The sequence below is a fragment of the Zonotrichia albicollis genome, chromosome 8 (genome assembly GCF_047830755.1).
Source record: "Zonotrichia albicollis isolate bZonAlb1 chromosome 8, bZonAlb1.hap1, whole genome shotgun sequence".
Classification (NCBI taxonomy): Eukaryota; Metazoa; Chordata; class Aves; order Passeriformes; family Passerellidae; genus Zonotrichia; species Zonotrichia albicollis.
Genome location: NC_133826.1, coordinates 20,362,870 through 20,388,599, shown reverse-complemented (window position 1 = coordinate 20,388,599; position 25,730 = coordinate 20,362,870). Strand labels below are relative to the sequence as shown.

At 37.8% G+C, this 25,730-nt stretch overlaps 1 long non-coding RNA gene across 2 annotated transcripts in view; it reads left to right on the top strand.

The window, feature by feature from the left end:
• The first annotated feature begins 17,201 nt into the window (after nt 1-17,201).
• Nucleotides 17,202-25,730, top strand: part of LOC102073469 (uncharacterized) — a 68,621-nt gene continuing 60,092 nt past the window's right edge. For both annotated transcript variants that reach the window (XR_012581381.1, XR_003380414.2), the window contains exon 1: nt 17,202-17,350. This is a non-coding gene — a long non-coding RNA (uncharacterized LOC102073469). The remainder of the gene's footprint in view (nt 17,351-25,730) is intronic.

The window sequence follows — 25,730 nt, the reverse complement described above, 5'->3', positions numbered from 1 at the left end:
CATCCTGGCCAGCCTTGCCTGGCCATGCTCCCTCTTCACTCCTTTGGGGACTTGGTGCTGACTGAAGAAGCAGAAAGTGCCTTTGGGTCTTTGAGACTGTCTGAAAGGATCTTACCAAGGTGTGCAGAAAGGAAGGCAAGGGCTTGTCTATAGATGATGGCAGTTTTCTTATTCAGGGCTTACCCAGGACTTCCTCACAGCAAAGGAATACATCATAAATAGCGCCTAACATACTTGGGCTCCACTGGAACATCTGAAATATTTTGTAAGGTAAAATAATTCTTAGACAACAAGTGAGAGTTTCTTAACAAATCTGTCTTGCAAGGCTGACTTTTTTTTTTCTCTTTTTCTTTGAAAATATTATTTAAATCCTTTTACAAAGCCCAGGCGGTTTTAAGCAACTTGACCATTGTGATACATCATCATCAATAAAATAGCTGCATTACACTTCAGTTCTCAGGGCTTTTTTTACATTTTATTTCATGTAGCTATAGATAATTTTCTGGTTTATCTTTTTTTTTTTTTTTTTGTGAAGTTGACCAAAGTGTGTGGATTTTCAGTTTGTTTGCTTGTTTGTTTTACCCCTAAGCCTGAACAGTTCAGCAGCTTGACCTTATATTTCAATGTAAGTTTTTTCTTTGTTTTGGCTGTACTCATGACCACAGCCCTTTGGCTCTAAAGGCAGTATCTTTAAAGAAAGAATTTATACAACTGTATAAAGGCAAAGGCTTTTTAGAGATCTCTTCTGGTACAGCACTGAGAAAAGTATTTGCTTTTCACAAACCCCTACCTGCTCTTGTAGGTTCTGTAAGGCAGCAATTACTGGACTTGTTTTACCCCAATGAAACACCATGTTGTAAGTTAAAATAAGAGCTGGTAAACAGCAGCTTTCTTCAGGGAAAAAAACCAAACAAACATCTCTTACACTATTGCCAGTGAATGAAAAATAACACTTTCATTCCCAAAGTTATTTTGCAAGAGATGTCTGAGGAAACTTGTGAGATTGCAGGACGAAGCAGCTCACAGAATTGTATTTTTATAAGTGTGATTTCAAAGTAGAGAAAAGAATTCCTTCCTTCAAGACTCCTTCTTCCAAGACTCTGCTTGGAAAAGGAGCTGCTGTAGCCGCTCTGCAGTGCGTTCCCCAAGGATGCATCCAGCAAACTCTGAAGTTATCCTCAAGCTCCTCCTGTACAGGAAGCTGGGGTGCAAGGAGGTGAGACAAGCATGAGGTGTAAGTCTGTGTTTTTCCAAAATAGTCTAGACCATATAAGTTTGCCTCTTTTGAGCCATCCCCATCTCCAACTACTATCCAGAGATGGGAAATCTAAGCTCAGTTGTTTCAGTTCTTGAAGGAAAACAGGAAGTTATGAGTTATCCTGCCGAGAGTCTGGGTCTCCTGGGCTTGGTTTACCTGGCTAAGCTGCAGAAACTGAGCCTGGAATGGAGGTAAATTTCCAGTCACCTCTGTCAGTTTCCAAGTGTGCTGCCTCTTGCCATGATGCTCTGGCACGGACAGAGACATCGCTGCTCCTTGAGGCACGCTTTTGGGAAGAGCTGCACGCTTGTGGGAAGTGCAGCATGAAACCACACTGATTAACTAGAACTGCCTTTCCTCAGTTATGCTCTTATTTGTATTAACAAAAAAAGTGCAGCCAGTTCTGAAGCCTGTTCCTGATTCAAGCGCAGAGTGGGGTTGAGGGGGAAGAGTTTCCAGACTGGAGGTAGAACCTGTGCATGTAAGAAAAGCTCTCTTACTGATGTTGAGTGTAATGGACTGAGGTGTGTGGTGAAATCGTCCCCATCATCTCCAGATTTCTAAGTGGGTTATGAAGGTTCCATGTAACCTTTACTTGATGACAAAGATTCTTGAGTACTTTAAAAGATGAATAATCCTTCTGAGTTAAATGATGTATTCAAAAGTTTAAATGCAGATGTGTTCAGGTTCAATATTTTCTTGACTGTGTACAACTAATAAATGCACACAATATTCATACTGCTAATATGTTAAGCAATATTTAACAATCTTACCCTTTATTTGGTCTCTTTGTTTAAATCTTTTGCCTGTTCAGTGGTTTAAATTATCTTTAAATAATGATTAAAATTAATATTTGGAAAACACAGAAAGGAAGAAAGCCTGAAAAGAGGAGGTAACTTTTTTTGAGAATTTTTCCCTTTTTTTTTTTCTTCTGTCATTTTCATTTCCCTTTTATTTTCTTATTTCAAACTAGCTGGACCTGGTTCAAATACTCATGCTATATTGATGATATTTATGGATCAAAAGAATATGATTTCCATGGCAACTGCTCCAGGTTTTGAGCAAATATCAGCTTGAAAGTGCTTTTTCTCTTTTTGGTTTTTATTTTGTGATTATTAGATTAACCCCAGGAGGAGTTTAGATCTCGTTTATAAACAGATAACTTAATTTGAAGAAGAAAAGCAAATTTCAAAATAGAATGGAGTGTTGAAGATATCAGATCCAGCAGCAGAGTTCTGTCAGATTCTTGCTTTGTCCTTGAGTGTTTAAGCCACTACAACTTCTAAAAAGCAATTTTTAGCATAGAATATGATGTTGTTTATAATCATGGGATTTCATAGTTTCTGGATAAGAGTTCTGAAAGAGTTACTCATATTTATAGTGTCCCCTGGCTGTCCATTTGCCGGTGCTGCATATGGTGTGGGTGGATTGAGGGTGACAATGTAGCTGTGGGGTGAATTGAGGGATAAGTGCTCTGAATGGGGAGCTTGCTCTGTGAGCACTGATGATAATAACTGAACCTGATTGTTGCTTGCACGTAGCAAAATGCTCTGGGACAAAGTTTTCCCAGTTTGAATGCCTGCTCTGCCTGCATGTTAGCTCCAGCCTCTTGCAAATCTCAACCCTGAAACAGCTGTTAATAGCCCTGTAGTCAGTGTACACAGCACTGAATTCCTCTAAATAGTTGGTATTTATTGCCCACCATTATAAAAATGCATCTAATTCAGAGATTCATTAAGTATGTATCAAATTTTGATAATTCAATTAATTTCCAAGAAGTCATCAATACTAAAAATGATGGATCCATGACTTTAAAAAAGAAATTATTCTTGCTAAGTCTCAATTTTTATGGCTGCAGTTCAGAACTGCTATTGTGTGTGTGTTTATGCATTTACACACATGCGCCTGCCTGGTTGTGGGAATGCCCCAGTTATTCAGTGTAACATCAGTTCTTCATTATTCCTTGGTGCTGGTATCTAAAGGAATGAGGCAGGGAAATCCCAGGGCACAAGATAATGTAATTATCCCACGAGTAAGTTTCAACTATGTGTCACAATACATGGTCAGGAGAAAGCAAAACTTAGGCTGCACAAGCATTTCCTCATTGTCTTGTATACAGGAAAAAAAACGTATTTTAGAGAAAAAAATAGGGCGTTGGTTATGAGCAGCAGAACCTCCCCATGTGTTATTGGCAGGGTTAGAAATCTTAATTTTTGGCATAATAAGAAAGAAGAGCCAAGGACAGGGAGTTTGATCTCTTCAAGGATCCAGTCTATAAATATCCTGGTTAGGTTGTAAGGAGTTACAATGTTGGTTAATTTTGGCCACCAGCCTTTAAATACACGTGGTATATGCATGTGGTTTATAGGATATTAGGGGAAAAATACTGAGAATACTTTTCTGCATATTTTGCTATATCACCATCCACACTGTCAGCTGCTGTCATATTGTTCTGGCTTTGATATTGTTATTCATTAAAGAAAATAACAGATGAGAGTAACTTTGGCTACTCAGTTGCTGTAGTCTTGCAATTCCCCAGTTTGTGGTATCATGTGATGGGGAAGTCCTGGCTGCTAACACTGGTGTTCTCTGAAAAGCCAGATAGCAACAGGCCTTTCCAGTTTTGGTTTCTAATTTCATTCATTACTCTGTTCCTCAGAGAGCTAGAGCATGACTATATTTACAATGTATTTATTTTCTCATACTTACACAGAAGTGGAAATGGTAAAAAAATTACCATGAATTTTTCTCTATTCTCTTTTGCTTTGTGTGAGTGAACCAGGCTGTTGTGTTCCTGTGGGGGCCTCCTGTACTTACAGAGCATTTTGTCTTTGCTAGACCCAGATCCTGCTTTGAATGCAGTCAGGTTACATCATAGGAGCTCAGGCAGATTGTAGCTAAGAACTGGAAAAACTGACCCTAGTGTTTTGGTTATTACTGTTTCACTAAATTTCACATTGAATTATGGTATTAGAACAAAAGATAATCAGAGGAATTTGTCCAAGACTTCAACTGCAAGTGTGAAATCAAGATGAGTAACATCTCAGGTGTCTGCAGTCAAGCCCCACATTGCACTGAGTACCTTATGATTTTGACCTATCCATGCAAATACACTGATTTGGTGCATTCTCAGAAAAAGTTTTATAAACTCTGGTCAATGTATTAAAGATCAAGAGTTGCAAGGTTGTACTAGAATGAAAAGGCAGGAATTTTCTTTTTTGGAGATTCTCCACTGATAAGCATGTTTCAAGACTCTGAACAGGATAAATAGATTATGTTGCTTCATGTGACTATGTGAATATTTCTCATAGTTCTAGTTGTGAACTACTTCAGGCCTTTTTTCAATAGTTGACTTTCCCATACTTTGTAAAACCAAGAGAAGATTTTATACAGATTTTTTAGGATGGCTTCTTTAGAAATGTCTTTTTAATATTTGAGAATTGTAAGTGAAATTATGCATAGACATAGCTGGTTGATTCAGTCTGTATATTTTGCATACTAATTTTATCCTGCCAGAGGTATTTTATTCAACTGAGTTACCTTTGATGTTTGTAGGAGTGCTGAAGTAAAACTGCTCTCTCCTATCTCAGAAACTCAATAACTTCCAAACGGATGCTCCATGGGGTGCCTGCACATCAATCAGCTCCTTGTAGGAAAAGGGGGAATTACACACCCATAGCACCTTGGTCATGTCAAGGACACCCTGGTACTCCTCTTTTTTCCAAATTAAGCCTAATTTGCTTGTTTCCTTGCTACAGGGTAACATTTTTGAATCTTTTTGAATCTTTTTGAAAAGGTTCCCTTGTTCCTCAAATACATACAGATGTCTTGTTTTCAGAAGCAGATAAACTAGTTGTTTCACCCTTTGCTAGCTCCTTGTTGAGAAACTACCCTTTGCTCACAATGGAAAATGTCAAGTCATTTTGAATTTGCCAGATGACTAAAGGGAAGGGAGAAAGCCCCATAACAGAAATAACTTTTATGAGGGTGAGCCAACACAGGCATTTAACTCCTCTTCATCATATGGTTTTATTATGTAATGCCTTAAATACAGAAAAGGAAAGCAGGTGGCAGTCAAAGAGCAGGAGAGGACATCAGCCACTGGAGAGCAGGACCGTGTGGTCCTTAGTGGAGAGGAACAGGAAGGAAGGAATACAGCCACAGCTCTCACAAGATCAGCACAGGAGTACAGGGCTCACCCAAATTTGAGATTATTAAGAGCAGATAGTGGGTTCACACCATATGGCATCTTCTTTCCCCTGCTCTATATTTCTCTCTCCATGTTGTTTCAAGTGCATTTTCCTGTGTGGCCCAAGGCCTTTTGTGATTTCCTTCTCCCAAGGATTGGCTTTTCTATTACTTTTGGCTTTCACTTTTGTTTTAGCTTTAATGTCATCTAGATGTTAGTGTAAAATAGGCTGAGATAGTTTTGTTTTTTATGAGTCATAAACTGTTACTTGTCCTGTTTATGGCAGTGATAAGGGTATGAGAGTAGGTATGTTATACAATTATAGACAAAATTGTTTGGATTCTTGTTGTTTCTGGCAATGTACAGGTTTAAATTGCTATCAGTAGGTCATATGAACTAATAGTTCAGAATTTAAAAATAAATAATATTAAAAGAACATGCTTAGAGTTCTGTAGTTACCTGGAGAATCTGACTGTGGAAGCGCTGTTTCATGTTGACAAAATGTTCTCATTTACAGCCCAAAAAGTCTCCAAGTTACCATGTTTTCAAAAAGACATTATTTTACTGGCTTTAGGTATTTCTATGTGTTAGATTCAGGTTAGCTTCCTGTGAGATAGCCAATTATTTGAGCTCTTGTGATGAAGAGTTAAGGACAATGCAGTTTGTTTAGTTACAATAGCAGCAGTGATAGAAGAAATATCAGCTCATGTAAGTCAGTGTCAGGTCTGTGCCACTTCAACACATGCCCTGGAATCTCTGCTGGCTGTCTTTGCATTTACACTGAGTTTGTGCTATTGAAAATCCCTTTACATCACTGTGTTGTGGTAAGTTTGCTGGTAAGGTTGCAATGAGGCAAAAGGACTTAATTCTCCAGGCTGTTAAGCACTTCTACTGTTGTACTGTATACCCTCAAATTCTATTGCTTTTGAAGTTTCTATTTTTTTCTAGTTTTGAGAATTCTGTTGCTTTATTGAAGTACTCGATGCCATGTGAGATCCTACCATTCCAGAAAGAAATGCACTCAAAGTGTTTTTCAGTTCTCTGTTAAAAGTCACTATGGCCCATGGAAGTGCCAGGTAGAATTATTATTGATATTCAGGCTCCATACCAGTAGCATTTGCTACTGCATTTCACATTCCTCAAAAATGTAGAGAAATGGTCCTCTGTCACCAGAGATCAGAAGATTTTTACTGTCTCTATCATTGCACACTTTTTACCTCTTACTTGGCTCTTTGTCAAAATAATACTCCCAGCTTCGTTCTGAGCTCTTGATAGGTGGAAGATTTTATTTAAGAGCTAAACCTAGAAACAAAGATTTTACAAAGATGACATTCCTATCCTATTCACTTTTCCTCCTCCTAAAGCACGAAGTCTCCATGAATAATTGTCCTAGTAATAGTTTTCAGTCTTGACGTAGCTGGAGGTTGTTGAAATTTAGTTGAACTTTTTGCAAGAAGTAGCCATGTTTGAAAATTTTAAATTAACTTTCTCAATATGATCTAAACATGGAAACTGTGTCATGCTGTCTTTTGTAATGCAGCTGAAAATAGCAGTCACCCTTGACAGGTCCAGCTGTGAAGCCAATTTTTTTGCTGACCGAACACTGATAAAAGGGACTGTGCAACTCAGCCATTTCACTCACAGAAAAATGGAGCCGCTGTCCCAGACTCTTTCTCTAGTCAGCAGAGAGGGGAAGCAAGTGCACAGGGCTCTTCATCCCCTACTAAACACCTTTTCTAGGATGGAGTGCATGCCTCTTTCTTTACTATGGAGATACACAGATTATATGTCTAGGCAAAACACCCATGTTTCCATGTTGAAGTATAATCAGAGTTGACTCTTACCCTGAAATCATGTATTTACACAACTGAATTATGCTTTTGGCATCCTAGTGGAAGAGGGCGGTAATAAGTCTTTATCTCTGTATTGTTACTTAAGCAAACCTTTAAGAGAATTGGTCCTGATTCATGGTTGCAGGACCAAGATTTGTAAGAATCTTTGTAGGAGAGACTGTGATCTCGGGTGCTTTAATGAGTTTTAGTTCTGAGATTCATTATAGCTGAACTGGCCTTATGAGTAGCCATGAAAAATGAGTTCTCTCTGAGTGTGCTGCCAGCACTGAGCTGGTTAGGTATTTGTGTGGGGCTCTTGCAAAGATACTTCTTTTTTTTTCCCCTTAAAGTGGAGTCCACTTTTGTTTCTTTCAACATGACTCTTGGTCTTCCTTTTGTAAAATGTGTGAGAAACAGGGCTAGAAAAATGTGATTATGTTTTTGGCTGTGTAAATCAGAGTAACGTCATTGATGAAAACCCTGTCCTGTTTCGTTACAAGATAAAAGGCATGATTGAGGTCTTTCTTTACACTTCTGTGTGTCATTCTCCAGCTCAGGAGACTTGTTCTTGTAGTAATACTGTAAATAGGGAATCCTCTGCACATCTACATTCTTCTGTTGATAGAGCTGAAGGAGGCTTGCCAATTATTCTACATATAATTTGTTAGAAATATTAGTTTTTTGAATTGAAGGCAACTGAGAATTTAAATTTTAACTTTATATGTACTGTAAGTGTAGTCAATTTATTGGAAGTATGGATGAAAATTAGAAAAGGGAAAATGACAATTTTCTTAGAAAATGGTGGGAAATTTTCCTCTTTAAGGTGCTGACCTTTTCAAAGTAGCAACAAATCTTCATGGCATGGCAAGTTCTTGGAAAGTGCCATGTCCAGTCTTTTTCTGAACACATCCAGGAATGGTGACTCCACCACCTCCCCAGGCAGGCCATTCGAATATTTTATCATTCTTTCTGTGAAAAACTTCTTCCTAATGTCCAACCTATATTTCTCCTGTTGCAGCTTGAGACTGTGTCCTCTGGTTCTGTCAGTGCTGCCTGGAGAAAGAGGCCAACCCCACCTGACCGCAGCCACCTTTCAGGGAGCTGTAGAGAGTGATAAGGTCCCCTCTGAGTCTCCTTTTCTCCAGGCTGAGCACCCCCAGCTCCCTCAGTCGCTCCTCACAGGGCTTGTGTTCCCAGCCCCTCAGCAGCCTCCTCCTCTAGAATTGCCATTCTCTCGGAAGGAACACTGACAAGGAACTTACCGATCATCCTTCTACAGTACAGACCTTGTTGGGGATGTCTCTGATTCAGGCTTTATACCATGAAGCACAGTGGGGATTTTCAGTCTCTAAGGGCTTGCTGTCTGCTGAAACCAAACAATGTGTTTGTGTGCACCTTGTTCTTTTTTTTTTGCTTTGTTTTTGTTATCACAGCATGCTTTTTAGCACAATGTGTTACTGTTACAGCTGTGTGAACTTGACTTTTTGAAATTCTCTTTTATTTTTAAACATCCTGTCATGAACAACTTCATCCTCCATCACTTAGTCACGAAAGGATGTTTTGGGTTTTTCAGCCTCATTTAACATCAGCTTAGCACTTAGTTTGTGCAAGATCTGTGCTCCTCTATCAGGAGACAATCGATCTCTTCTGTCTCAATGGGTTTTTGCTGAGATTTGAAATTTGGATTTGCGCTTGAGTAAAAATGTCAGCTTCTGTGGGCTGGGAGAGACTTGGGTCCTGCAGGTTTCTAGATGGAGCCTTTCTAGGTTTCTAGAACCTTTATAAAGCTGTCTACTGCAATAATCATATGCTTTAAATAGAAATTAGGGATTTACTTTTTGACTCCCACCCTCTTGGTTGTCTTTTATGTCCAGGGAGGCTGTCTGGCCAAACACACTTTGCAAAGCATTACAGGTAATTTCCCTTAAAAGAATGAATGGAAAAGATTATTCTTTTCCCTTGGCAGCTGTCTATAACAATGTCTTTCATGAGGTTCCCTTTATTTTTCACAAAAGGAAAGCAAAGACTCAGTGCTCAGAGCATCTCAATCACAAGACGTAGATGTAGGGTTTGAATGGGATCTTAGTTCTGTCCAGTTCTATTTATTGCAGTGGTTTCTAGCTGCTTCCCTCAAAACTATTCTAGGTGAGAGGGGCATAGTTAAGAAGCACCTGCATGTGTAAAACTAGAATTGTAAAATCTGTTTACAATTTCTTGGCTGAGAGACCTGTAGGAGTATCTTTGTATGTAAACATGAACAGAAACACACGCATGCATGCCCAATCTCTGCTCCCAACTATCACTCCTTAAACTTGGGTTCTCTCTGTTCTCCTTTGTTGCTGTGTTAGAAATGTCTGTTCTTCCTGTTCTTCAGTAAACTGCTAGGAGTGTCATTTTATAAGCTAATTGGAGACTACAGAAAAGAAAAAAAAAAATCTTTAAACATTGATGGATCTAGCTGGTCAAGCTTCAAGTCTTTCTACCTGTATTAGTTTAACAGATGACTTCATTTTTCTGGGCAGAAAATTAAATGCTTCTTCACCCACATAATTTACTAAATTGACAGAGACACACCAGAGGGACAGTGTATATTACCTAGTTAAGAAGTGCTGAACAGAAAGAATTACTTTGAAAGGTGTTTCAAACAAAATAATGATGGCATACCAGCAAACCTCAAATTGTTCATGGGAAGGAATTATCTGCATCCCTTTATTTTAATATTTATTTTTTAAAATCATGTTATCTCTGTGCTATCAGTGCTATACATAAGCCAGGAACCTTGTGAAGGATGCTGGCTAACTGGTTTATAGGAACACTCTGAGCTCAGGTTTGACTAGACTTTCATCAGTATTACTGTTTATTCAGATTGGTTGTTGTCCTAATCTTACACTTTGCAAATACAAAATTTGATATAAATGAGAGAAATGCCTGAGCATTTAATTTTGTCTTCTAATTTTAAAATACAAGATATTTATAGAAGTATTTCAAAAAGAAGTATTATTTCTCTCCTTCCACTTCACTCCTAGTAATAGTACATAATTTAGTGTTAATCTAGCGAAATATTGAAGCTGTCTGATTTTTCAGAGAGCAAGTGGCCTTCTTTTGGCACAAATGTGATATCCATGCATCGCTACCAGTCTTGGAAAGTCCTAATCTTTATTTAGAATAGCAAGCAATTTGCACTGTTCATACAGTTGCAGCATAAAAACCTGTAAAATCAGGTATGGTTCACAAGATGTGAGCTGTGAAAATGAGCAGTATGATATGAAAGAATAAAAATCCTTGTATTTCTCAGCTCATCTGTCTTCTAATGAGCAATTCAATTAAGTCTGGCCTTGTTAAGTAGGTGCTTGAAAAATAAGTCAAGTGATGCAGTAATTAGGAACAGAGAAAAACAAATCCCTCCCTCTTTTAAACAGCAATCAAAATATTTGTGGAGAAGTTACTGTTATGGATCTTTTTATACATATTCTAAAATCCTTAGGTAGCTAAATTGAGGAAAAACCCAGAGTGCAAAAACACAGGGTTGTAAGGCTTGAGAAGGCATTAAATGCAAATCCATCAGTATCTCAGTTTCAAGACTCCACAGGGGAATGATTTAAAGAATATGTAAGTTTATAATAGGAACAAATTATACTTCTTCCAGATTGTAAGCAAATTGAGCATAAAAGGTGAATAATGGCATTTCACACTGGGTATTTGTTTCCAATTAATGTAGAAAACGTAGCCAGCTCTAAAGCAATAGATGATATTTAAGTTAGACATTAATAATGAAACTGATTTCTGGACAGTGCATCTGATCATGAGAGCATTTACTTTATTTAATTGACAGCTTACTGGTTTGCCCCACACATTTGGTTTTGCTTGTGGTCAACAATTTTTTCTCTAGGACAGCACCATTAAGTTAAAGAGCAAGAGCAAAATGCAGGAGGCAGCACCTACAGTGTTTGACAGAGTGGCATTTGGTTCAGCTTGAGCAGTGTCACAGGAGCTGAGAGCTCATTTACCGTTGCCATTTGGAATTTGTAAGGCAATCTGTAAAGAACAGCTTCTGTCCAAGTAACTTGTCTGCTTTGTAAAATTCCACTTTCTTCACCAGGGAGGGACTTGGTCTTTAGTTTATCTGCCTTTGTCTTTCTCACTGTCACTAGTGTCCACTGTGGAACACTCCCAGTCAAATTGATACCTGTGGAGCCTGTCCCTGTCACAGCTTTACTGAGCATCACCTTTAAAAAACTTGAAAAGGCTGTCTTACGCCCCAGCAAAGAGTTGCCTGGTGGAAAAAGGAAAATTAGCAGGTCTTGATATTGGGCTATTCCAGAGACTCCCTCTGTCAGCTCCTGCTGTGCATTGACCAATTTATAAGAACAAATTATGTGTTTAAATGTGTTGATTAACATACTGGGTGGACAATCTGGCAATTCCAATGATTTCTCTGCAGCAAGAGCTGCCTAGAATGGACCAGATTGAACATAAATAATATAAATTAGATAGTAGAAACTGTTTTTTGCAGGCATGGGGAACCAAAAAACCCCAAAAACCTGCAAAACCCACCCAATGCACAACAGCTTTCAAAGACAGAAAGTAAAGTTTTGTTGTTGAAGCCTTTTGGAATCACTGTGACAGTAACTTCAATGAGACAGAAAAGCTTGTTTCATGTAGATGAGAAACAGCTCAAGCAGTTTGACTTGTTTGCTTTGTGAAGTGTTTCAGATTACGTACGTTTTATGGGTGTTCTCTTTTCCAAATGTACCTTGCGCTACCACTGTGATGGTTGACTTCTGATCCTTTGGGAAGAAAATTGCATAAAGTCTCTTATTATCAACATCTAATTGATATTTCATTCATATCATTTATTTTAATTGCAGGGCTTGAATGGCATTTAAGCAGCCATTGTTCTCCCCATGCTGTGTGCTCCAGGTACATGGGCATGCTACATTACAGTGAGTTCATTTAAAGGAAGATGATTCCAAACAGGGAAAGAATGTTTGCAGAATAATTTGGTACAGTGGGCTTGCCAAATGGATTGTGAGGTGGTTTGGGTGTTTCTAATCATGTGAAGTCAATGTAATGTCATTAAAATGCTTAGGATAATCTGTACTAGAGACTTAATAAGGAAATCATGGATGGTGTGGGACTTAGACATAACACAGTCCCTGACTGCTGTGCTAAAGTGTTTTGACACTACACTGAAGAATCAAATCCATTTGATTCTTGCTCTTTCTTCTGAAATTATTACAAAATACTATTAGTGATTATTGTACTCTGAGCACTTTGTTGCTAGGCACTGCCTTGAGCCTGGTGGTAAATTCCCCATATATCATCAGCTAGATGAGATTTTTATTTTTTTGAAAAGCATAGTCCAATTTGTAAAGCAAAATTACTCTGTAGACAGTGATCAGAAATTGGAAGCATCACAGTTACTAGTTGTGCTTTTCTGTTTTCTCTGTGGACAGATATTCAGTTTCTTTTTCTACTGGGGAAGAAGAAAACTGGTTAAAAGATAAGAACTTGGTTGTAAGGTTCAGATTTGATTGCAAAACTACTGAAAACAGCAACATAATGGCAGTGACAGAAATGCCAGCAGCACTGTTAGAATAGCTGAGGAAAAGTGAACAAATAGTTGCTACTCTTCTGTTTCTTTCTGAGATTGGATTAATGATGGCATCACCATGCTTCTCAGGAACAAAAGGTGGAGGTTCTGTGTTTCACTGTGGTGCTAATAACCCAAAAATAGTAAAGGGATTGGTGTGTCCTGGAGTTGCTGTGAATGGCTTGCCTGTGCAGGTGAGGTGGGCAGCAGGTAAATAGCATCCTGCTGTCCCTGACAAACTTGTGTGGTCACATGCAAGTGGTTCGTGTGTTTGTGAGTGACCTATCCTAGGGCACAGTAATCACCCCTAGGCTTTGCACTTTGTAACCATAACTCTCTGAAAGAGGGAGGTGCTGAAATGACACCTTATCTTTGGATTTTAACACCCACTTTGTGCCTGAGGTTGATTTTCCCCCTGGCAGCTGGCGAGGCATCTGACCAGAATGCCTTTTTCTGTCAACCCATCCTTTTGTTTTTAAACTTCCACGAGCGAAATATACTGACCTTATGAAAATGATAACATTTTTCGCATGAGTTATTACTGGAAGGTGATAATTGTTTTATCAATACCAGACACAGTCAATTGCATTTCATATGCCTTCAGAGCACATTATCTGATCACACTGTCAGGCAGCTTTGGTTAGTGTGTGTGAGTTATTAGCAGCAGATGTGTAATCATGAATAACTTCCTTTGCTCGGGAGTGTCTGAGCTTTAAGCTCAGCTCCCAGTGTGAACCAGGTCATGGTTTGGGAAAATGTGTGGGAAAATTACTGGGGAGGAGGACTTCCCTATGGTCCAGTGGCACTGCAGCCAGTTCTGGAGGTTGTTCCAACAAGCTGCCCTTCAACAATTAAATGGGAAGATTTTCAAATAGCTGATGAAATGCTGGCACTTGTGTCACTCCTGCTCATTCAGATTTGTGTATTTGGCAGAACTGAGTGGTTTTCTTTGTTTCCCAGTAAAATCTTGATACTCCTTGACTGTTTCTGAAGGCTTGCCCCAGAAGGGGTGATGTTCAGGGACCCTTTTCTAAAGGTTCTCACTGGCTGGTGTTTTGGCTTCTGACAAAACTTTTGTCTCTGGTCAGTTCTTGGTTGTTAGAGTAGCAAGTATGCTAATGAAAGTGAAGTCTCCTATCCTTTGGCCAAAAATTATGCTTTTTGAGGGCAATAACCCTCAAAAATTTATTACTCTGCTAACTGTCTGTATGTGTATGCATAAAGAAAGTCTCTTGTAAGGTAGTGAATACTTCATGTGGTGGGGTAACAATAAGCATGCTCTTGTCTAGACAAATACTTTTCCGTGGTGCTTCAAAGAGCAACAATGTAAAGCAACCTGTTCAAAGTATATGTGACAATTTAAAGCCAGTTAGGAAGCTTAAGGAATGAATTTTTAATAGAATTAAGTACTGAGAGCATACTTAACAAAATTAACCTTTTGCCCTAGCACAAAATAACAGTGTCAGATAAGATCACTAGAGGTAGTGGAAGACAGTGCCCAAAGTAATACAGGATTTTGCATTGTAAGTTAAATGGCTGGTTTGAGTTGTGGTGGTTGTGTCACTGATCCGGTGCCTGTCCAGAGTGACAGAATCCAGCCCCTCCACGCTGGCCAACAGCAGTGCTGCTCTAACAGCTGGGCAGGAGAGGCGCTCTCAGCTTCACCTTCTCTGCTGGGCTTGAGAGCAAAGCCATCTGCCCTGGACAGTCAGAGTGCAGGCTTAAAAGAAAACTACTTCTTGTTTGTTTGTTTAATTAATAAAGCAGGCTTTGTTAATCTGCCACAGTTAAATGCAGATGCTTACAGACTTACCTGCAATGCTTGTTTCATCAACCAGGTAACAACACGGACATGTGAGGAGCCATCAGCTGGTGGCCTGTACTTGTCTCTGAGCGATTGCACTTAGAACTCTGATGTGCCCTCACCTGGCTCTTTGCCTAAGCAGTGCTCACTGCACTGTTGAGGGGTGTTCATTTTCTTTTATAAACCTTAATTAAATGCTTGTAAATTGTGATTGTTAAAAATTCAGAGAGAAGATTTATGCGCAAATGGAATTTGAGCTTTTTGGACATACTGAAGTTGATTTAAAGTTTTGGTTTTGTTTTCTGTATTTCTTGCACTCAAAAAGTGGAAGACTGTTGCTTTTTTTTTCCCAGGGACAATCTAAAGTGCAGTGTGATAAATTTAGGCTATCTGAAACTAAGGACAGAGCATGGCAAAGCCGTTAGTTTTCTGTGTCTAGTGATTCAAGTGTTCCTAGTGATTTTTAGGTGAAATCTGAGAATAATATGGTGTTGTAGTTGCAATAGATATCTTATCCTTTTCTTTTCGTGAAAACAGGGAAATAGACAGCAACCAAGCATCTAAAATATGCGTGGCATAGAGGAAGTTTGACCTGATTAGATTATATTTTATAGTTTATGATTCAAGAACATCAGCAGCTCTCAGCCTCTTATTTTCAAAGTTTCAGCTATCTCAATTTAAAAATTATGATCCATGTGAAAAAACATAAGTTTCACTTTAGTTATTTATATAAATCAGAGCTCCCAACAATCACTTGCAACCCAGGGTCATTTCTAAACAACTTATTGTGTGAGTCATGAAATTCTTTCTTTTTGAATGATTTCAGAATTCTTTCAGAAAATTAAGGAAGATGTGCTCTCTAAATTAAGTTTAAATTAAGTTTACATAAAGAGTTTGGGGATTTTTTTAGGGGAAATATCACAGTAGTTTCATACCGGAGCTCCATGCATAATACCTACTTTTAGTGCATATATCTATTTGTTTTATAGACTTCTAGCTATTATTTTGAGGAATATACAGTTAAATGTGACTATGTCTCTATTTAGGGTGGACCAATGGATTGCATTTCTGCTTTTCACATTAGATTAACTTTTCAACATTAGCATGGATACGTCTTTATGCTTTTATTCCTTTACTTACTGTGTCCCCACGATTTAAAAAAAAAAATTGAAAAAACAACAACTCTTAACTGCAAGCTGAATACAAGGGTGGGAGAAGACAACAGCACTGGGACTGTGTACCCTGGCTGAGACTTCCCTGGTGCAGTTCAGCTCTCAGTTTGTGTATTTGTCTCCGCATCATGGGGCTAATAGAAATTAGCTTCACTGATAAAGTATTTAGATATTACTTTTACTTAGAAACTCCATAATAACAGGGACAAAGAAATGCAAATGGTATCTCATTCTTTTCCAATATTTCAAGTAAATGGACCAGTATTTCAAAGACATGAAAACATTAAGCTGTCATTATATTTAAGTGTATCTAGGTCCTTCACATTGGAAACATTTAATATATTTGAATAGATACAGATACAGCTGTAACAGAGAAAAATGCTATATGAGGAGATAGAAATAGAAAAATGACATTAAATATTGAAAATTAAAAAAGGAGAATTTTATATGAAGAAAACCCCTTATAAAGAACTGCCTGTTCTTAAGCAGATGGGAGAAAAATTGGAGAAAGACAACTTAGCTGGCTCCAAAATATCAACTCACATCCTCCTTTCTGTCATGAATAAGGAATATTTTATTCATTTTTTTTCTAGGAAATCTACCTAAAAATATGTAATGCTTAGGCTTGAATATATAGTCAGGAAGTACCATTCTGTGGAGCCTTTCATGGACTGGGTGCTCTTAATGAGTCCATGCAGTGCTGGCAGGATGAACTCTGTGTGTGGCTGAAGGCCTGAAATGGTTTGGTGTTTGTAGCTGTGCAGTGGGAATATGGGAGAAAAAGGAAGTGACTGATCAGCAGCCAGATAATAGACTGATGATCAGAATGTCAGAAATCCATCAAAAAGAAGGCACGGGTTTGCACTAGGCACGTGTGGTCTCGACTGAGAAGCAGCGCAGAAAATATCCAAACACGACAGGAATAGAAGCATGAATTGATCACATTGTACTTTTAATGACTGGTGTACACCTGCATGCTCTGCTTCCAAGCAAAATTAAGTAATTTAAAGTTGTGTTTCAGTTCAGTTGTAGAAAATACAGGGGAAGTTTTGGTTAATGCAGAATTTTTGATTAAAGAATTGATTACGTTATATAGATGTGAGGTGTGCGCTGGATTCTTTAAATTTCTATACTGTGTAGGTAATTTCCCCTGAGGGCAACTGAATGAGTTCTCCAAAGTCATACCAAGTAACCTTCTTTCTATCACAATTATCACTTGGTTTAAGCATGATGCTGCTTTGGTCTGAAGTCAGACCTGGCTTTCCGAAGCTAAAAGATAACAATAGATATGATAATATTTAGATTTCTACATTCATAACAATCAATTTCTGTCCCTCTACCTCTCCCAGGGACTGCTGCTTTGATGTTTTGGGATTTGGCAAAGAGAAGCTGAAACTGAATAGCGGTGCGTACCCATTTTTGTGAGGCTGCGGTTCCCCCAGCCCTCATCAAGAAGTGCGACCAAATCTGAGGTTTGGTCAGGCTGCTCAGGAACACTTGAGGTAGGAAAATCTCCGAGGTGGTGCAACACCAACTCCTGTTTCACTGTTTGTCAGAAAGATGTTTCTTAGTAGTTAAGCAGCCTAAGGAGGACTATACTGGTTCTCACAGCATATTCCAGTAGTTTTCATTTTGTGGATCTCCTAAGGAGTTCTTGGGTAACAAGAAGCATTTAAATGTTTGGAGTATTTTATATTGTTTACCCTTTATATTAAATGTCTTCCCTAAACAGGTGTATCCCTACCCTGTATATCTTAAGCAATTGAAAATCATCTCATGCCTGCCGCTTTTGCTCTGGTTTAGTTGGAGGGCTGGAACAGTCTTTGGTGAAGTAAATTTTTCAGACTTTTAATAAAACTTTGTAGTTATGCAAGCTAAGAGAGGGATAATCAAATTTCATACTTAATGCCAATATGCTGATCATGACAGGAGTTCAGGAGAAAGTTTTTTTTGGATTTAGGTATGAAAGAACTTGCTGCTCTTCAGTTTCTGTGTAGACTTCATGGAAAGCTTAGGTTGCTAATAGATGAAAGCTACTGGATTTGAAGGATCTCATTACCAAATCCTGGACACACTTCCTCAAGTCCTCTGCTTGTTCACAGCAATATTGTGGAATTTTCTGGCCTTCACAGATTTCACTTTCCCAGTCTTTGGAAGTGAAGGAAGTTCAGAGTTTGCTTTTAATGATCAGTGCTGCAGTAAGATAGGGGTAGAAAGGAATGCTCAACACACATGTCAGATACTGCTGTGTTTTCCAAGCAGACATCTCAAGGAGAAGGGAAGGAGATGGTGAAGGCAGCCTTCCATCTCCACAGTGGGCAATGAACTTGTTCCATTCTGAATATGCAAAAGAAGGGTTCCTATGACCCCTAGCATCACTGCATGTCATGAATTGTGTGATGGAATTTGAATTATAATCTTGAAACCAGTGACGTTCTCCAAAAGCGAAAGTGACAGATCAATATTGATGGAGAATTCAGAATTCCACCACAGACAGTGATGTCATCTCACTAGGTGGTGCTACAGAATCATTTTGCCTAGAGAGAGCAAAAATGTGCTTTGTGTGATGATTAGTGGCTACTATATTTCTGAGAAAAGGCTGAATTAGATGCTAGACTTCTCAGCTGAGGAAGTTTTGGGGTTTATACTTAAAACTTTTGAATACATAGAATCTGAACTGTAATAAATCATTTTAGCTGAGGAGAGTTTAGGTACATCATCATTATATGAGATGAAATATAAAATGCCTATTTTTAATCTTGGATTAAGTGATAAGGTAAAAGATAAAAAGTAAGAACAACAAAGAAAAGGCAGAAAAGGGTGAAACTATGCTTGCTATGAGCAAGTGTTTTCAAAGTTTTGATGGGACTCATTGTGCTGTATCACCATGATGGAGACTGACTTTTTGAAATCTTTTGCTTTGGAAATACTGTTGATCTGAATTATGTCTTGCTGTTTTGCTCTTTCCTGAATATTAATGGTCAAATTTAAAGAATGAGGTTTTTTTATAGACATTTAACAAAATATTCATTCATATTCTTATAAAATATGAGATGCAGAGAGCTCATTTACAAACTGATAGCAGGAGTCTGCAATATGAAGAATCATTGTCCAAATCTGATGTAGTCTCAATACATGCTGAGCATAGAAGGAATATTCCCCACTGTTATTCCATATTCCTACCCTTATAGTTCCCAAGGGGAGGTATAACTCCCCTTGCTCTTGCCCTGAAATGACAAGGAGGAAATCTTCTGTTGCAAACATACAAGATTAAATGACAGGACTTTAGTTTAATCCAGTTCTCTGCAAAATCAAGGAACCCAGTGCAACAAATGAGCTGAAAAAAATCAAGTATAGAAACAGGGAAAAAGTGCTTAGCAATATTATTGGTTTCGCTGAACATGAGCCCATCAGTAATACCACCTGGGTATGTCAGATGGATCAAATAGCAAGTCAAAATATTTTGAATATAGGTCATAAGTATTCATGGCTACCTGCAGAACCTCAAAGTTAATGGACAGAATTAGGCAAAATGAGCTAAAGAGGTTGAATACTGAGAATAACACCTACAGCTTTCATTGCAAATCCTCAAGGAACTGGTATATTTTAGTCTCCAATCTGAATACAGCTACAGTCATAATGAGACAGTTTATCCCTTTGAGGACTGCTGGTGTGAATGCTTAGCATGCAGAACACTCTCAGCTTTGGGTCAGCCATGACTGATTTCTGTGAACCCAAAAGCTGTCTGAGGTTTCTCTGATTTAAGCATGCAAACCACCCAGTGTGTTGCCAGGAGTGATTGGTATGCTGTCCTGTGTTTTCTTCAGAGAGCACCATAAGAACATCAAGTATAGCAGAGCAGAACTAGGCAAATAATGGATTTTTTTGCTTGACTGCTGAAACAAAAGGAAAGTAAAAAGAAATTAAGATAAATAAATCAATCTGACACAGGTTTGTGGGGTTTTTTAGAGGCACATTGAATAATATGATTTGGAGGGAGAAATATAAATACTTGGCAGAGAAGCATTCTTTTTAACTCTTTAATTTTTTTCTAAAATTAAATTTGACATAATGCTATTTGAAAGTGAAAAGTTGTAAAGTTTTATCTTGGAAGTATATAAAATTGCTGGTATTTTCCACTATGTTTTGTTTGAAAATGGATAACATACTTTGTATAAACAAGTGACAATTTTATAGACAATTCTTGCCCTTGCAAGGAGCTGCAACTTTGTCTTGCAATGAATATGATATTCATTAATGGAGCTAGAGTAGAATTCAGAATGGGAAATGGGCTATTTGAGACAGAATTGCCAAATGGCTAGCAGTGTTCTTTCCTGCTACTAGGATTGCTTCATCATCCTCTCAATGGCTCATGCACATTGATGCATGACATGATTTCTATGATGAGAGAAACGTAGAAGTAATTTGAGTAAATGGTGTAATCTTATTGTTTAGTATATAGCTTTTTTCTCTTAAATACTCCTCTTTAAAACCAGAATAATTTTTATTGAATAGTTTAATGTTGCACTTAGTGTTATTGATGTTGTCATAAATCACAACTATTTTGAGTTAAATATGAGGTTTTTGTTTATTTCAGCGAATACGATGTTCCATTTTAATCATCTTTTCAGAAAAAATCTTGCTTGTTTTTTTTCTGGGTGAATGGAGAACAACTATTCTCAGGGGAAACTGTTTTGATCTCTAGGATGTCTGGCATATTGTGCATAAATATTTGTTTATGAACAGAATTTAGTGGAAGTAGTGGAATTTAGCTAAACGTTAAGATAAAGCTGCCCTAGCTTTCAATTCCTTTGCAAGGCAGAAAGTCAGTAGAATTGGATAGAAGCCTTTATGAAGTTTAGTCACCAAGGCTAAAAGAGTGGTACTCAGTGGTCCCAGCATTGGGCTTTTTAGAGATCCTGGTCCAGCCCGTAGAGCTGCTCTGATGGAATATATCCTCTGCTGAAGGGGAAAGAAGATCCCAGCAGGATAATAACCCGGGCTGGTGACAGCTCATGGTGCCAGAGGCCTGTCAGGTTTGGTCTGCTCTCTGCTGTGCTGGCTCAGGGAACCCAGAGAGATGCAGCTCCTGCTCCGGGGCTGCTGCTGCCAGCAGTGTGCCCCGGCAGCACGGAGGCTGCTCCTGTGCCCCTGGGTGGGTTCAGCCCTTGGTGTCAGGGGCAGGTGCTCTGCTGGCTGCAGGGGCGCAGGGAAACCGAGCCTGGGCCAGCCCAGGCTTGTGCCTCAAGGGAGAGAGCCCTCCGTGTGCCGCAGAGGGAGACACTGACCCATGCTAGGGACTTGACAGCAGATTCCAGTCTGAGGGGGGATCTTATGCCTTCAAAGCCCTCTCAAATCACAATTTCTTTGCTCCACAGCCAAAGCATCAGGCTAATGATGCCAAAGGAGGAAGATTTAGCTTAGTTGCTATGGCAAAACTAGAGAGGACACAAAGCTGATAGAAAAAGTGTGTCATCATCAGTGGCTACTCCATCTCTCTCCTTTTTTTCCCCCAGCCCAGGAAAAATTTGAGAGAGAAGAAGGGGCTATATATATGCTCTATCTGTGTTACATATACACATTACTACACATTTTTGTTGTATGATGTAATATATACATACTAGCATTTAATGCAAATTAATAGACCTCTAAAGAATTAATATTCACTATGAGATTTACTCATAATGAATTCCAATTTGGCAGCCTCCTGCAGTGCTTAATATTACATCTGCTTAATAAGCAGGATGAAAATTCTGCAAACCATATCCAGATTATTTGTTAAACCTTGGAGCAAGTAGCTGTGAAAATAAATATATTACCAGAAAGGAATACTGTAGTACAACATCTGCATTTTGTATTGTAGTTTGTTTGACTTTTACTTTGTTTTTTGTGGCAATAACAGCAGTTCTTTCTTACTTAAAAAATATTTTTTTCTGTAAGGTGTTAGATTATTTTCCAAAGCCCTTATTGCAATTTTGTACGGATTTGTCCCAGGCGAAGATACATCCTGGCATTACAGACCTCATTCCATTGACTGAGCTCTAAGTAAGGAATCACACGAAGTTACCTCAGTCTTTTTTTTTTTTTTTTTTTTGGTGTTTGGTCTTTTTTAAGACCCTCTTACTAATCTTTTGATAAAAAAAAAGTTTGTCTTGCAGTAAATGAAGTACTTAATATAGTTTTCTGTGTCTTAACGCAAGTTCTTGCTTGGCTTTAATTAACTTTTTGCCTTGCTTTAAATTTCTGGTAAAAATTGAGCTTCAGCAGCGCTGTTAATTTATGCTGTGCTGCTTAAGAAATCTGAAATCATATTTTATATATTTTCTGTCCTTAAAAGAACAAATCTATGTGACAATTTACAAGCCTTTTATTTACTGTCTTGTTGCTTAGCTCACAGGCTTGTATTGCAAAACTTAAGGCAAATGACAAAACTCAGGTAGTGTCTGGTAGGACAAGTTAATTATAAAAATGTCTTTGGAAAAAAATCCTAGTCTTTCCATCCCCAGCATATTTTGTTAAAAATTATTTAACTGGAGATATTATTTTATCTTGCTCACTTGTGCCATCACTTGTATCTAAACTGAAGATATTATGTTTTAAAAGTTTTAAAAGCCATTGCTACTCAGCTGGGAACTGATTTTATTTCTGACTAGTAGGGGCATTTTCCTTAAAAACAGTAATTGCATAGGCTTGGTACCTTGTGAGCATGTAGATTGTCTTGCAGTAATCAGAAAAGGATGAGAAACTTGGGTCAGAGTCAGGTGGTCACCAAAAGTGAATGAGTAGTGTGGACTGACTGGCGAAATGAGAAGGGAATGCTAAATAATAGAATTATGACATTGGAATAAAGTTAACAAAAATGACTGAGATGTGATTATATAATAGACATGTATTAATTCATTTTATGTTTCTGATTTCTCTGGTTTTGAACAAGAAAATCTGAGAGGAATTTCAGCAACAAAAAAATAAAATTGATGGAGATTATTAGCTGTATGGACACAAGTTATTAGGACAAGTAAATCCATATTAGAAGCAATGTAGCTGCAATAAAGTAAATAAATATAGTAATTTTTAACAAGATGAACTGACAAGTAATTTACAAGTAATTTGTGCCTTTAGTAGAAAATGCAGTCAAGCATAAACTCTTTTCTTTCTCATGCAGAGTAAAATGCTTTTTCTGACAATTACAGTCTCTAAGTGTCTATTGCTCAGTGTCTTTCATCTTCTGGACTTTGATATTCCTTCAGTTAATTATCAAAAAGGCAGTGACTTTTACAATGTGGCAATTGTATTGCTTTACATATTTTTGATAATGAAAATTTTTTAAAATTATCCTAAAGTTCACTAATATACAGAAATACAGCTGCCTTTTATGTCTTGTTCATAGCCACTCAATGTAGAAATGGTGAACAATGGCAGTGGTTTCATTAGTTGCTCACTGGAGGCCTCTGGTCTTGTGGTTGAGTTTCACAGACAAGAGGTGTTAGTCTTCATGCTTAGAAACCTTCTTGAGGCTTTGTCATAAGCATAATTTATGTCACTTGGGGCAAGGAATGAAATATATATATAAAGATTCCTATAATCAGTGAACTGCTATAAAAATGATAAGCATTATTTGTCAAAAGCCTGGCTGTACTGCATGCACAGTAGAAAATATTTCTCCCTTAGAATGGGTTTTATAAAGATAATTTTCAGGAATCTCTTTTGGAAGGTTCTTGGCATCTCTTCAACTTCCATTGCAGCATGCAGAGCTATAGGTGCTCTGAGCACCTTTCAAGCGGCACTGCCTCTGTCTTAAGGTGTTTTTGGGGGTTGTGTTAATGTTTGGGAAGGTTGTTTTTTGATGCATGTGTGGGTTTTTTGTGGTATAGATTTGGTTGTCTGTCTTTTGTTTGGTTTTTGTTCATTTTTGTGGAGGGTTTATATGTTCTGTTGTTGGCTTGGTGTGTGGTTTTGCTTTGGTTGTGTGTTGGGGTTTTTTTAGCGGTGAGTTGGAGGGGGAGGCCGACTTGTTTGTTTGCTTGTTTGAACATGCACTGTTCCTGAATGCAAGACAGTGTGTGCTAAACAGAGCTCTGCAGTCCTGATGTCTGCTGTGGTTTTCCATCACAGCCTTGTGTATGGGAGTGTTACCTGAATTTCACCATGACTCATTATGCACATTCCATTTGTGTGTGTAAATTGGCAAGTAAGGTTACAGGTTTTAAAAGATAAGGTGATGACTCAAAGTTTATTCCAAGCCTGATATCCTCCTAAAATTAAATCCCTTGTGCTGCAGGACATGGAGAATTTGACAGACTGATTTGATCCATGTGGTAGCATAGAAACTGTAAATGTGAAATATTTTGTACATGACATTAGAGAAAAGAGAATGGGTAGGATGAAATCCATTGATGCCATCCACAGTTCTTCAAAGTTTTAAAATAGTTATTAACTTAATAATTTATCTAACCATAGTATTTCTTTATTTCTCTTTTTCTCTGAGATTTTCTAGTGTCAGTTATGATACGCTGGCTATTTTGTTTCCTTAATTTTATGTAGTGATATTCACCCTTTCTAAAGGTGACATTCCAAAAAATAATTTGGGACATCCTCTCTCCCTCACCTCAATAAGGTGGCCTTAGGGGAGGCACTATGAATAAGTCATAATTTACTTTACAAATATTCAAATTTCTCAGTATAATTCAACTCCTACTTTCTATTCAGCCACATGGAGCCTGTGATATCACATTTCCTTGTGCAGCCTTCTAGTGAATAGTCTTCATGTCAATCCCATTCCATGAGTGGGGCTGGTTAAGAGCATGGTTATGAAACATTCCAACTTGTTTATTTGACCAACTCCAGAGTTAAAGTCATCACGTGTTTGATTAGAGGCACACTGAAATTTTTTTATCAGAATACCATTGCTGTCATTGTACAACATCTATTATGGAAGCATCATCAAAAGATAAATTGACCTTAGAAGGAAACAATAATATGTATATTGATATGAAAACTGGTGATCTTTATTGGCAAAAATAAAATATACAATACAATTCTTTATTTTTCACTAAAACAAGTCAATATTTCCTTCCTTACGTTTAGCAAACAGCAGATTAATATTTTAACACAGCTATTTTCAAACAGTTTTCTGTATAACTTGAAGGCACACTCGGATTTCTTTCCTGGTTTTAAAGAATGACAGCAAAAGCACCTTTATCTGACATTTAGGATGATTAAATTTTGAAAAATCACTTGGCATATTCAGCATGACTCCACAGGGTACTTTTGCTTTATAAGGCAATGGATCATGTTAGCTTAACTTATATTTAAGATTTGCTGGCCTGATATTATTGTGTTAGGCAGTATTGCTGAAATGGAAACATAAAATTTTGCTGCCAGGAGATCAAGTCTGTGCCTGCCCTACACTATAAATTAGTTCCATAAAGTTTTAAAATGCAATATTTGCTCTAACCCAACTAGTGCTGTAAGCCAACAAATTGTATTTAAATAAATAAAATTAAATCCAAGATCAAAAATGTATACATTGCTTTGTTGCCATCTCAGAAGCTATACAAGATACTCTGCCACTTTAAAATGGAAATCAACTTCAATTGAATATAAATAGAGATAATATGTAGAGATATATTATAATATAGAGATATAAATAAATTTCACTCTCTTTAATCCATGACACTGATGTAGAAACAGATTTTGGAGAATCAAAAATTTTCACTTGTGTTTCTAAATGGTAATGTGTTTGTTGTGCCTTACTGAGTTGAGTCCAAGCAACAGTGCTAGAAAAAGAAAAAGTCTTCCTTTAAGAAGTCATGGATCTGAAATTGAATTAAATTAATCATCTGAAAAAAACCCCTATTTTTCTACATTTCTGTGCTTCAATAT